Genomic DNA, 13,047 nt, shown 5'->3' with positions numbered 1-13,047 from the left:
GTGCTCGGACGAGCGGATCTGCGGGGCAATAAGGATGTTTCCAGACACACGAGGTCTCCAGAATCTGCAGGCCCCTGTTTGGGGGAGCCCAGCGTGGAACGTTCTCCATCCCACTGCGGGAACAAAGCGGGAGGGTCACGGGATCCTAGACAGGCCGCGGGCGCCCTCAGGTTCACGGGGAAGGAAGGCCGCGGGGGCAGGGCGTGGGCAGGGCGTGGGCAGGGCGTGGGCAGGGCGTGGGCAGGGCGTGGGCAGGGTGTGCTAGGAACGGCAGCCAGGGCCCACGCAGACGGCGTGGAGTCGCGGACAGGACAGCGAGCGCGGGGCCCTCCCACTCGGGGCGCCCCCAAGCCCCAGCAGCGCGAGTGCAGGGCGGCCACGGACAGAGGCCAACCCCTCGCGTCCACACGCAGAAGTCAAAGAACCCGTATGAGAAACGGGGGACACCTGCTTAGAAAATACGGGTCAACAGGGCAGGAAAGAGGAAGCCCGAGAGGCCCGCTTGCTTCGGGGAGCTGGCCGTCGAGTCCGCGTACACCCTTCCAATCACAGAATCGAACCAACCTCACAACGGCCCGCCCCGGGGGAAGGCTGCAAAGGGAGGGACCCCGCATGGCGGCGGGCCGGGGGGGCAGGGGACAGAGCCTGCCCTACAGAGCCTGTCTGTGCCCACGGCAGCCCCGCAGGCCCAGGGTGGGGAGACGGTCCAGCTGGGGCACACGGAGGCCCATCCGCCCTTATCCTTCCCCCAAAGCTCCCACACGACACTGGGGAGACGTGGGCCGAGGTCTCACCTTCATGTTTCTCTAGAAACATCCTAACCAGGTTTCCATGAAGTCACAGAATTTGGGGGAAGAGAGGACAGCATCCTTGGAAAAGCAGCCTGAAGGCTCCTGGCGAGCCCAGCTGGGCCAGGCGGGGCCACAGAGGACACAGAGCGGGCCCTGCACACCACTCAGCGCAACCTCCCGCCCGGTGGCAAGATTCCAAGCAGGGGCCCAGGGCTGGAGCAAGATGCGTCCTCAAACCAGGGGAGTCCTGGTCCTCCTACAAGCCCCAGTTCGGAGCAGCTTTCCAGTCACCGCGAGCTCGGTGACGCAGGCGTTCCTAAAACGACCACGGGCAGATACGTGATCTGAGAAAAGTTCTCACGCCAGGGGGAGTTCTCAACTCATCAACGGCGGAAGACCCCCAGGGATGACAGCTAAAACATAAACAAGCAAACCAAAGGCCCAGCTCATCCGAGAAGTGAGTGCCCGCGGGGTCCCATGTGGGATCAGGTGACTTGTGGTCAGTAGCCCTGGATGTCCTCCCTGGTGGCTCCCGTGTGACAAGACAAAAAAAAAAGGCATGTAGGGGCCCTTCGGGCACCCCTCACAGTTCTGGATTTTCAGAGCCCCCCCCCCCCCCCCCCAGGGTGGCCTGCCTGAAAGTTCCAGACAGGCCCAGATGGAGCACAGTCACCTCGGGCTTCTACTTGCGGTGACAAAGACATGGGAAGGTCCCAGCTGCCAGCCTTGCTTCCAGGGGACAGCAAAGATGCAACGTTGAGGGCCAGCACGCATCCAGGTCTTCCAGGCCCACGCTCTCAGAGCTCACGTTACTCACAAGACTACAGCTGCCGGGGTCTGGGCCCATCGACCCGGCTCAAAAACCCAGCCAGGACTCAGGGAGAGGAGGGCGCCACCAGCACAGCCCTGGGCAGCGCACAGAGCCCCTTCCCGGGGCCATGGTCAGCCCACCAGGACCAAGGGTCCACGCTCACTTCGTCCCAGCCAGCCTGTGCCTCTGAGAGAGACTCCGGGCACCAACCGACCTCAGGGACCTGAAAATAGATGCCACCTGGCCCCACATGCCTGAGACCAGGGGTGTCCCCGCATATGATGGTGCAGCCCATCTGAGCCCGCACGTCTCCACAGTCGGCACCGTCTCCATGGTCTCCACTATCTCCAAGGTCTCCACGGTCTGCACCGTATCCACAGTCTCCACCTGTCTCCACCGTCTTCACCCGTCTCCACTGGTCTCCAGGGTCTGCACCGTCTCCACCGTCTCCACCCATCTCCATCGTCTGCACCTGTCTCCACTGTCTCCAAGGTCTCCACGGCCTCCACCCATCTCTACCATCTCCACGGTCTCCACCTGTCTCCACCATCTGCACCGGTTTCCACTGTCTCCAAGGTCTCCACCGTCTGCACCTGTCTCCACTGTCTCCAAGGTCTCCACGGCCTCCACCCATCTCTACCATCTGCACCCATCTCTACCATCTCCACAGTCTCCACCTGTCTCCACCATCTGCACCCATTTCCACTGTCTCCAAGGTCTCCACCGTCTGCACCTGTCTCCACTGTCTCCAAGGTCTCCACAGTCTCCACCCATCTCCACCGTCTGCATCCGTCTCCACGGATGGTCTCCACCGTCTCTACCGTCTCCAAGGTCCCCACAATCTTCACCCATCTCCACCATCTCCACAGTCTCCACCTGTCTGCAGTCTCCACCATCTCCAAGGTCTCCACAATCTTCACCCATCTCTACCGGTCTCCACGGTCTCCTCCGTCTCATTCCGGATCACAGGGGACCAGCTGTTGATGCCCTCGGCTATCATCTGGGCCAATGGCTTTGCCCCCAGGGAATGTGGACCGTCCACCACCCATCTTTACTCTTGGACTCCCACGGGTGAGGAGCTCCAGCCGTCGCGCTACGGGGAGGCCAGAGAAGGATTCGTACGGGGCCTGGTGCTCAAAGCAGGCTACGGTCAGGTGAGCAGGTGTGCTAGGGCGCACAGGCGCGGAGCACTGGCAGGCAGAGGGATGCGAGGCGGAGTCCTCCTCCTAGCAGACCTTGCGGATTAACAGCAGGATAAGCAAGCACGCAAGCCGCTCAGAGTCCAGGCCGAGTGTGCACACAGCGGTGCGTCCGAGCGCTCGCCAAGTGCCACACGCCACGCAGGAGCCACACAACTCCCACAGCCCTGGCTGGTAAACACACCTCTGACACTCGTTCGCGGATGAGCTTGGGTAGCCTGCCTGCTACGGCTCCCGACAGGCTCGCGACACCGGGAAACAGGAGATCCGGGGGTCAAACTGGGGCAGCAGGCCTCCTGCAAACGTCAGCTCAGGCCACTTCCCTGCGCTGAGCGGAAAGGGAGCGGATTCCTCCCCGGCACCTGTTCCCAAAGACGATGCCAGAACACGCCATCCACCCTGCTGCCCCAGCCCAAGTCCACCCTCAGGCCGAGGATCTCACACTCAAGCAAACTCCACGTCAAGTCCATATTTAAATTCAACGGTTGACAAACAGGAATGACACCCCAGTTTCCCCAGCGGCATCCGGTGGTGATGAGCCAACCAACCTCACGTCCCGTGTCCCGGGCAGGCGTCCCATCTCCACCTGGACGCAGGACCGTCTCTGCCAGGGCCCAGGCAGAAAGGGAGATCCCGTCAGAGCCGGCGAACCCCTAAAGCAGAGTCAGAACTGCTCGTTCCTGCGATGACCGTCCATGAGGCCGGGGCCGGGCTGTCCGGGCTGCCATCTCCAAGGACACTCACACCGTGTCCCTTCCCGTCATTAGAGGGGAGCGGTCAGCCTTCGAGGAGGGGGCGGTTTTCCGCTTCCCCTGCTTTCACCTCCTTCCAGTTAACAGGCCGTGTGATGCCCAGGAGCAGGGACAAGTTCAGAAGCTCCTCAAAGCCAGGGCGGGCGGTGGGGGCAAGGGTGTCCCCGCCAGAGGACAGACAGGGAGAAGGCAGGGGAGCACACAGCTCCCCAGAAGAGGGCGGCTAAAACGCAAACACAGGCCAGCCGCCCGCCAGCGCCCGAATGGGTGAGATGTGCTCCCCTCGGGAGCGTGCAGACCTCCCAGAAGATTGCCAGAGCCCCGGGGAGCCTGCCTGCCAAGCCTCGCCCACCAAGGAGCTCGACTGTCTTTAATTTCTTCCATCGTTCCCCATAATTCTACAGTTGAGCAAAAAAAAAAAAAAAAAAAAAAAAAAAAAAAAAAAAACAGGTTAAAGAAAAAAAATCTTCACTCACTAGCAGAAAAAGTTTTTATTTAAATTTTGAACGTGACCGGTTGCGTAAATGAGAAGACGAGGCAAAGGTTTTCTCCCTAGGAGCCCCCGCGATTCCATGTTGGCCCCCCAGGCTGAGGGACAGTCACAGGGATCACGCGCACCCGCAAACGCACGGCCTCCTGCCCCCACCGCACAGAGCAGGCGTCCCCTCAGCGCCGAGTTCTGACACCAGCTCAGAGACATCCTCCCGCGGTGTAGGTTTTTCTTCCCCTGCGGAGACGGACAGACTTCCGAGAAAATAGGTTCCTTAAATTAGGCCACCTTCAAAGCGTTGGGTTGTATCAGACAGACCAACCCAGAATTTCTACAGCTCTGAGATGAAGCCGGACGCACAAAAGCCGCCTCTGTGCGAGCCGGAGTCTGGCTGCCGAACCTCGTAATGTCCCAGACCAGCCACCGCTTCCAAATCAAAGCTCTGCGCTGGCTCTAGGTTCGGAGTTCGGCTCCCTCCGGCTCGGCGGTCACCGGAACAGGGTCAGGGCTGCCCTGGGTTCCCATCCCGCGGCCGCCACCCGTAAATCCCTAGACAAGTGGCCGGCACCAGCCGGCTCCGCTCTGGGTTCCTGGCTCACAAAGGAACGGCCTTCTGCGCAGCGGCCCCGCACTGCCCCCCAGAGTGGCCCAGACCACAGGCGACAGGCACCTGATGACTCTAGGGACACACAATTTTTACGAACACGCTGTTCTAACTGCAAAAAGCACAAGGGCCATATCGAACTCATGACATCAAAGTTCCCTCCCCAAGTAAGTGTGTACTTAAGTACAAAAAGCAAGTGGACAAATTGATAAAGGCCTGGCCATAGGACAGTAATGGGCAAGCTGGGAGCCACCCTGCAGGTAACAGAGCCTCCTGGGTCTCCAGGTGTGTGGCAGGAGGAACATCCTCCAGGCCACTTCTCTTCTGGAGGCCGGCATACTCGCGCAGAAGCATGAAACACAGAGGACAAAAAATAAAAAAATAAAAAATAAATCCAAAGCTTAGGCCCTGGTGACAGCTCTGTCATTCGCTGGCCACGTGACCCCGGCACGCCCACTAACCCCTGAGCCTCAGTTTCCATACCTGTAAGGGATGGGGCTGGGCGAGCTGCAGATGACAGCGAGCAGCCTTCTAAGGAGCCCTTTACCCTGTAAAATGCTCCAGGGGTATCGGAAGCTGCACTTCTCAGTTACAGGAGCCACTTGCCGGGTGTGTAACTCTGTCCTCAAATTCCCTCCCTGTAATCTGGGGATTGGCCTGCGTGGCCCTCCGCTTTCAAGTGCTCCCAATAAAACGCAAGTCTTATGTGCAGTAATCCTAGAGTTCAGATCTTTCACAGGAAAAGCCCAGTCATCTAGACTCATTCCTGGAAACACATTCGGTTTCAGGGCTTTTTCTCCTTAATAAAATACTCCCCCAAGAGACACTTGGCCCCGGCCCTAAGTCAAAACTCCTTCCCCTACAGAACCCGAAGCGTCTTCCCACTTTTCCTCTTGGAATGAAAGAGGGGGACGCCGGGTCAACGCTGGCGGAAAAACCTGCAGCTCCGTGCCCGTAAACCCCCAGCCAGCGCCTGTTGCTGCGCCACCAACATGTGTTCTTGGTAAAACTGAGCGAAACGCTAGAGAGAGAGAGAGAGAGAGAGAGAGCGAGCACCAATTCTGAACCTCGGGGGCTACGAACGGCTGAATCAGCGTTTTCGGAAACAAAGTGTTCTGGGCCCGGCCTTGTAAACAGCAGCACTGAGAAAGTTGTGCAATGAGGCCTGTGTACTCACGGGCGCTGCTTGTTTGGGCTTTTCCTGCATCTCTTGAATGAAAGTGGACACGAGGACGTTTGCAAGGCCGCCTTCTCCCGGCGCGGACCCGGCCGGCACAGTCACCTGTGGCTGCCCTGCACTGCCCACCCCTCCGCCCCCTGCCACTGACCAAAAGTCGGCAAAGTTCCTTGCAATCCCCCCGCAGAGGGAAGGCGATCAGGAGTGGGGAACAGCCCGGTCCCTTAAGGCACAAGCCGGAGGGCAGCGGCAAGGCGGGCGAGAGGCGACCAGGGAGGCCGGTTGCATCAGACGTTCCTCGTTCCTCGGCCGGCTCCGCGCTTATCACATTTCCCCGGCTGGGCGGCTGCCCCGGGGCCCACAGCTGGGGAGAGGCCCCGCGGGGTAACCGGGCCGGGCCGCCGGCGGAACCGAGAAGAACGACTCCGTGCCCCGGGCTGCCGGCGAGTCCGCCCCCCCACCTCCCCTCCACCCCGGGCCCGGCGCGGGGCGCACCAGGGCTGCATGAGGTCCGCTCCCCCCACCTCCCCTCCACCCCGGGCGCGGGGTGCACCGGGGCTGCTGGAGCTCCGGTCCCCCCTTCCCGCCTCTCCTCCACCCCCCCCACCTCCCCTCCACCGCGGGCGCGGGCGCATCGGGGCCGCTGGAGCTCCCGCCCCCCCACCTCCCCTGCATCCCCGGCGCGGGGCGCATCGGGGCTGCTGGAGCTCCGGCTGCCCGCCCTCCCCGCGACCCCAGCCCCTCCCCCATCTTCCCTCCACCGGAGGTCGGGGCGCGCCAGGGCCGCTGGAGCTCCGGACCCCCCCACCTCCCCTCCACCCCGGACTCGTAGCGCACCGGGGCCGCTGGAGCTCAGGCCCCCCCCCCACCTCCCCTCCACCCTGCACCTCCCCTCTACCCCCCACCTCCCCTCCATCCGGAGCTCGGGGCGCGCCAGGATCGCTGGAGCTCCGACCCCCCCACCTCTCCTCCACCCCGGACTCGTGGCGCACCGGGGCCGCTGGAGCTCAGGCCCCCCCCACCTCCCCTCCACCCTGCACCTCTCCTCCACCCCCCACCTCCCCTACACCCGGAGCTCGGGGCGCGCCAGGATCGCTGGAGCTCCGGACCCCTCCACCTCCTCTTCACCCCTCCACCTCTCCTCCATCCCCCCCACCCCTCCTCCACCCCGGACTCGGGGCGCACCGGGGCCGCTGGAGCTCCGACCCCCCCACCTCCCCTCCACCCCGGACTCGGGGCGCACCCGGGCCGCTGGAGCTCAGGTCCCCACCCCACCTCCCCTCCACCCTGCACCTCCCCTCTACCCCCCACCTCCCCTCCATCCGGAGCTCGGGGCGCGCCAGGATCGCTGGAGCTCCGGACCCCTCCACCTCCTCTCCACCCCTCCACCTCTCCTCCATCCCCCCCACCTCTCCTCCACCCCGGACTCGTGGCGCACCGGGGCCGCTGGAGCTCCGGCCCCCCCACCTCCCCTCCACCTCCCCCTACCTCCCCTCCAGCTCCCCTCCACCTCCCCCTACCTCTCCACCCCGGGCTCGGGGCGCACCGCGGCCGCCCGAGCTCCGGCCCCCGCCCCCGCCCCCGCCCGCAGCCCCCGGCCCCGAGCCGACGCCCTTCCGCCCGCCGCGCCCCGCGCCCCCGCCGCGTCCCCGACCGGCCGGCCCGCGCGCAGACAATGCCGGCCCGGCCCCTCCGCCGCGGCCCCTCCGCCCCGCCCGCGCCCGCCGCCAAGTAAGTTGCCGCCCGCTCCCGCCCAACTCCGTACCTGCCGCGGCGCCGCCCCGGCCGCCTGCGAGCCCCGGGACCCTCGGCGCGGGCGGGGGCGCGGGCGGGGCGGCGCGCAGGGCGGTCGGGGTCCCGGTCCCGGTCCTGGTCCCGGTGCCGGCCCCCGCCCCCCGCCGCCCGGGGCTGCGCGCAAACTTCGGGTCCCCGCGGCCTCCCGCCGGCGCCGCTCGCGGCCCTTCCTGCCTCCTCCCGGCTCCCCACCCCCTCGCGGGGCTTTAAACTCGCCGGCCCCGCCCGCCGCCGCCTCCGCCGCCGCCTCCGCCTCCGCCTCCTCCCCCTCCCCCGGACGCTTTTCCTGCTCCTCCTCCTCCTCCTCCTCCTCCTCCTCCTCCTCCTCCTCCTCCCGCCGCCGCCACAGCCCGGACCGCTCGGCCGCCGCCAGCGCGGGCGGAGCCTCGGGCTGGGCGCAGGGCGGGGGCGCGGGGGGCGGAGGGGGGCGCAGGGCAGGGGGCGGAGGGCGGAGGGCGCAGCGCGGGGACGCGGGAGGCGGAGGGGGGGCGCGCGGGGGCCGGCGGGGGGCGCAGGGCGGGGGCGCGGGCGGGGGGCAGATGGGGGCGGGGGGCGCAGGGCGCGGGAGGCGGAGGGGGGCAGGGGTGCGGGACGGAGGAGGGGGGCTGTGGGGGAGCGCAGGGCGGGGGCAGATGGGGGGGCGGGGGTGTGGGACGGAGGGGGGCAGGGGTGCGGGACGGAGGAGTGGGGGCGGGGGGGGCCTGGAGGAGTGGGGGCGGGGGGGGGCCTGGGGGAGCGCAGGGCGGGGGCAGATGGGGGCGCGGGGGCACAGGGTGGGGGGGCGGGGGTGTGGGACGGAGGGGTCGCGGGGGGGGGCGTGGGGGACCGCAGGGCAGGGGCAGATGGGGGCCAGGGCCCGGGAGGCGGAGGGGGGCAGGGGTGCGGGACGGAGGAGTGGGGGCGCGGGGGCCGTGGGGGAGCGCAGGGCGGGGGCAGATGGGGGCTGAGGGCGGCGCGGGAGGCCGAGGGGGGTGGAGGGGGGTGCGGGGGGCACAGGATGGGGGGGCGGGGGGGCGGGACAGAGGGGTCGGAGACGCGGGGGGGCGTGGGGGAGCGCAGGGCGGGGGCAGATGGGGGCGCAGGGCCCGGGAGGCGGAGGGGGGCGGAGGGCGGTGCGGGGGCACAGGGTGAGGGGGCGGGGGTGTGGGACGGAGGGGTCGGGGGCACCCAGGACGCGGGGTGGGGACCCAGGGCAGGGGCGGGGGGGGGGGGGGGGGCTCGGGCACTAGGTGGGGGGCGGAGGGGGGCGCAGGGCGGTGGGGGGCGGGGGTGCAGGGCGTGCAGGGCGGGGTGGGGGCGCGGGGGGCACAGGGCGGAAGGGGGGGCGCAGGGCGGGGACGCGGGGGGCCGGGGGGCGCGCGGGAGGGGCGGCTCTGCGGGGGCGCCAGAACCCCGCGTCCTGCACCCCCACCCCCACCCCGGGCACCCCTGGGTGCGGGGTGGCAGACGCCCAAGATCGGGTGCCAGCGAAGGAGCCGTGGGACCTGCCCCGAGAGGCAGCTGGGGAGCCCATTCCGCGCGGCTCCCCGTGAGGCGCGCTGCTGGTTGACCCCGGGCGCAGCAGCAGCAGCACCCGAGGGACTCCGTGGTGGCCCCCCAGGTCTGGGGCCTGGCCTCCCCGAGCCTCAGTGTCCCCCCCTGCGGGGGAGGGGGAGGCCCTAGTATTTTCATATTGCCCCCAGGCCTCGGTGTCCTGATCCTTGAAATAGGCCTAAGGAGCGAGCCCGAGCTGTGCTGGGAGCTCAATGAGGTCACGGCTATAACATAGAGAGACTGGCACGAATTCGCGGAAACCATTGTCACTGGTGTGGTTATTACCACCGCTCCCCAACCCAAGTACCATAGTAACAGCAACTACCTCTTTTTCTGGGTCTTAATGTAATGAAACAGCCAGTTTCACTACAGTGGTGACTTACCTCTTTGAGCACACGCTTGGTACCAGACTGTTCACTGATCGTCTTATTTAACCCCCTTTGCACCTCTGGGAGACGCCCACCCTACAGACTAGGAAACCCAGTCTTCGCAGGTTGGTTGGCTGGCTGAAGGTCAAGTAGCTGGTCAGTGCAGAATAAGGATTATGTCAAAACCCTTTATGGCACTTTTTATAGCTCCTGCCTTTCCCACCTTGGGACGGAATGTATCAATGAAAGGTCATGCACTCTGGTAACTGAAATAGGCCTCCCGAAAGTGTCTGTGGTTCGCTCCAAGCTCAGAAAACCACACAGTGAACATGCAGGGGAAAGGATAGGAAGGAGCTCTGGATTCCTGGAAGAACGAAACACAAGGACTCCCGTTGTAGACAAAGGACGGAGAGAAAAACAGAGAAAACTTTAATTTGGGGCCGTCTTGAAAGCGTATAGGCCTTGGATCTTACAGCTTTGCCGGAGGCCTGGATCAGCAAGGAATGCCCGCATGAGTCCAAAAGCCTGGTAGGCTGGGGGCTTTTAGAGATGTCCCAAAAGCACCTGTACGCGTAGGAGGTGTATGTTTTTTCTGTATCATTTGTGGGCGAGCTCCGTGCACCGTAGTCCCTTGCTCCTACATAGCTTGACGCGTCTTTCCGAAAGCAGCGGCATGACCGTGCACGACCATAGCACGGGTACCCCATTCATAGATTCCCACTATAAAATCTTAATGCGCGATCTAGGCCCATATTCCGATCCTGCCGGTGGATCTGAGAATGTCCTTTATAGTGTTTCTGTCCCAGACCGAATTCAGTGTAGGGTCAGGTATGACGTGTAGCTGCCTCAACACGGACCGGCTTTCGAACATTTCTGTTCACTGCGAAGGGATCAAAATAAATGTCCTCAAGTGTTTTCAGGCTGACATCGATCCCCAGAATTCCTGGGACAGGCCCTCATTCCCCACATTTCCCAGCTCCTCGTAGACATCCGCGCATGCCTCTCCCTTCTGGACAGGGTCCACTCGGTATCACTTTATGAGGCAAGCTCATGAGCTTGTCGCTCTTGTTGTGGTTCTAGAAGCCGCAGCTGCCTGCCCTCCGCGCCGAGCCAGTTCTCTGGGCAGATTGTACCTCAGGGCCTGCTCCTGCTGCAGATTCCACATGCTCCCTGTCGGAGGGGCAGAAGGCCCAGTGGAGGACAGCCACGCCGGGGATAAGTTACCCGAGGGAGCCCAGGCTACCCTAGGGCCTGGCACTGTGGCTTTTTGTCTGGGAGCCTCACCACGGGGAAAAGTACTGCTGCAATGATGAGGTGTCGGCACACGAAATAGCATTTCGTGCCAATGAGGAGCTCAGGGATCCCAACACGTGCTGGGAGCCTCCGTCCGCAGAAATAGAGAACCAGGTAGGCTCGGTTGATAGTAGGGAACGGACTAACCCCACCTGCTCCTCTGCTGCCTGGAAGCACGGACCAGGGGACCGTGTGTTCACCAGCGTCATCCCAGCAGGGGGAGTGCCGGGCCCTCCGTGAAGTCAGTCGTCACCGCAACATGCTGTCTTGCAAATCAGTCTTATCGGTATAGGGAATGAGTGGAGGAAAGGAAGGATGGGCCCTGGGCGCCCGGCACATGTCGAGCACTGGAAATAGAGCACTGGCAGGCCTGGCACAGGAAATAGAAGAGGTGAAGGGCACCCTGTTGGGGAAATGCTCGGGGCAGGAGAGGCCCTCGCCTCTCACATGGCTGAGGCCGGGCACGCGGCCCTGCTGGGTGCAGGCATGTCCCCCGGGGGAGCTGGAAACCACTGGGGGACGGCACTCCGGACGGCCTGCCCAGCGCCTCACCGAGGAGCTCGGACTGGCCTGTCCTCCTAACACGGTCACGTGCCCGCCGCACAACCCGCCGCGAGGCACCTGTCTGCACTGCACACCCCCTAGGCCGTCCAGTTCGCCCCTCTGGGTTCGGTCTGTGCCCTTAACCGACCTTCATGACTCTGCTGAACCTGCGGAATGAATGCAGGCCGCCCCCTCCTGCTGCAGACAGCGGCGGGGAGCCCGGCGGCATTCAGGGACGGCTTCCCGGTGGTGGCAGTGCCCCAGTGGAGCCCTGAGAGGCCCGCGGTGGTAAGTTCTGCAAAGTGGGAACCTAGTGGAGGGCGAAGAAAGAACCTACCAGGTAGTCAGATTTGGTTGCAGGGCGTGGGAGGCGGGGCTGGAGGACATGAGGGCATCAGGAGGCGTGACAGGAGGCCAGGCTGGAAAGGTAGGAAGGGCCTAGTTGTCATCCTGAGGCCTTTCTGCTTTATCCCAAAGGTGATGAGAGGGAACGAGGGAGCTCTTGGTCCTAGGTCCAAGCAGCCCGACGTCCCCCACCCCACCAGGTAGGTCTGTTCAGTTTCCCCCCAATAACCCACCTTCCAGGACGGAGAGGGCCCATTGATGCCTGCACCTGGGAGTGTGAGCGGGAAGCCGGGTGCAGGTGTGGAACAGCCGCACCAGGTGAGGACCAGCTGGGCCGTGCTCAGTTAGTGACGGGAGGTGCGACAGCAGCTCCAGATAGACGCCCTCCGGCTCCCGTCTCTCTGGGCCCAGGTGAGTGTCAGCTCCTGTTTTAGACGTCCGTGGAAATCCATCTCTCTTATGAACCCTCCTTTTCATAAGGCAGCTTGACTCCGAATGAGTCTGCACCCCAAACGGGCTCACCGAAGGACGCTTCTTAGGACTGGTTTATCGAGATTTATTTTACCTTCAGGAAAAAAAATCGCATGGGGTTTTGGGAAGGTGCATGTACAGGTGGGTAACGACGATGTCAGGGAAGATACGAGACCCATTTCACCCCCCTCAAGCTTCCCTCTTGGCCCCTTGCCGTCGCCCCTCCGCCCCAGTCCTGCCAGCCTCTCGCCTACCCCCTTGCTCCTCGCTCAGCTGAGTCTCGCGTGGGTGTCCTCTGTCGTATGTCACTCCACGCACCTGGGCCCGGCAGCCGTCCCCGCTGCCACAGAGGCCATGGCACCACGGTGCTCCGGGAACTGGATCCTCTCAGGGCTGCATGCACAGGCAGAGAGGGGACCTTTCTAGAAGGCTCCGGGAGATGCCTTCTCCCATCTCAGTGGCCAGGAATGGTCTCCGGCCCACGTCCTGGCTGCACCTGGCACTTTGCGCTTCTCTCTGCAGCCACCGGCCTCGGGCCACAGGCACGTGGCCTGTACGGCAGCGCAAGGCCCAGACCCCCCCACCTCAGAAGGACTAGGAACGAGAGTCCACCGGGCAGCCGGCAGTTCAAACCCAGCTGTGCCCCTGAATCATGAGCTCCTTTTCAGACACTTAAAAAAAAAAAAAAAATCCTCAGGTCGGCCCTTAAACTCCACTAGAAGGTCAATTAACCGCTAGTATCATACCGACTTTACCTAATGAAATGATATTTCCAGCCCAATACGCTGGGATGGTTTTACCACCCGGCACTGCGGGGCGAATGGGAGAACCCAAAGCAAGAATGGGACTCTTCCATCGGCTCAACGTACTGAGCTG

General features: G+C 64.1%; 1 protein-coding gene across 3 annotated transcripts in view; it reads right to left on the bottom strand.

The window, feature by feature from the left end:
• Positions 1–7,676, bottom strand: part of GRB10 (growth factor receptor bound protein 10) — a 153,506-nt gene extending 145,830 nt beyond the window's left edge. The window contains exon 1 of one of the 3 annotated variants that reach the window (XM_072760100.1): positions 7,590–7,676. The gene's annotated coding sequence lies outside the window, so the exon portion shown is untranslated. Of the gene's footprint in view, positions 1–5,824; positions 6,141–7,589 lie in introns of those variants that run through there. The other 2 variants (XM_072760104.1, XM_072760102.1) reach the window with 2 other exon arrangements.
• Positions 7,677–13,047: the final 5,371 nt, after the last annotated feature.

Source organism: Vulpes vulpes, chromosome 5 (assembly GCF_048418805.1).
Source record: "Vulpes vulpes isolate BD-2025 chromosome 5, VulVul3, whole genome shotgun sequence".
Classification (NCBI taxonomy): Eukaryota; Metazoa; Chordata; class Mammalia; order Carnivora; family Canidae; genus Vulpes; species Vulpes vulpes.
The sequence above is the reverse complement of the archived record's forward strand: the minus strand, read 5'-3'. Positions and strand labels throughout refer to the sequence as shown.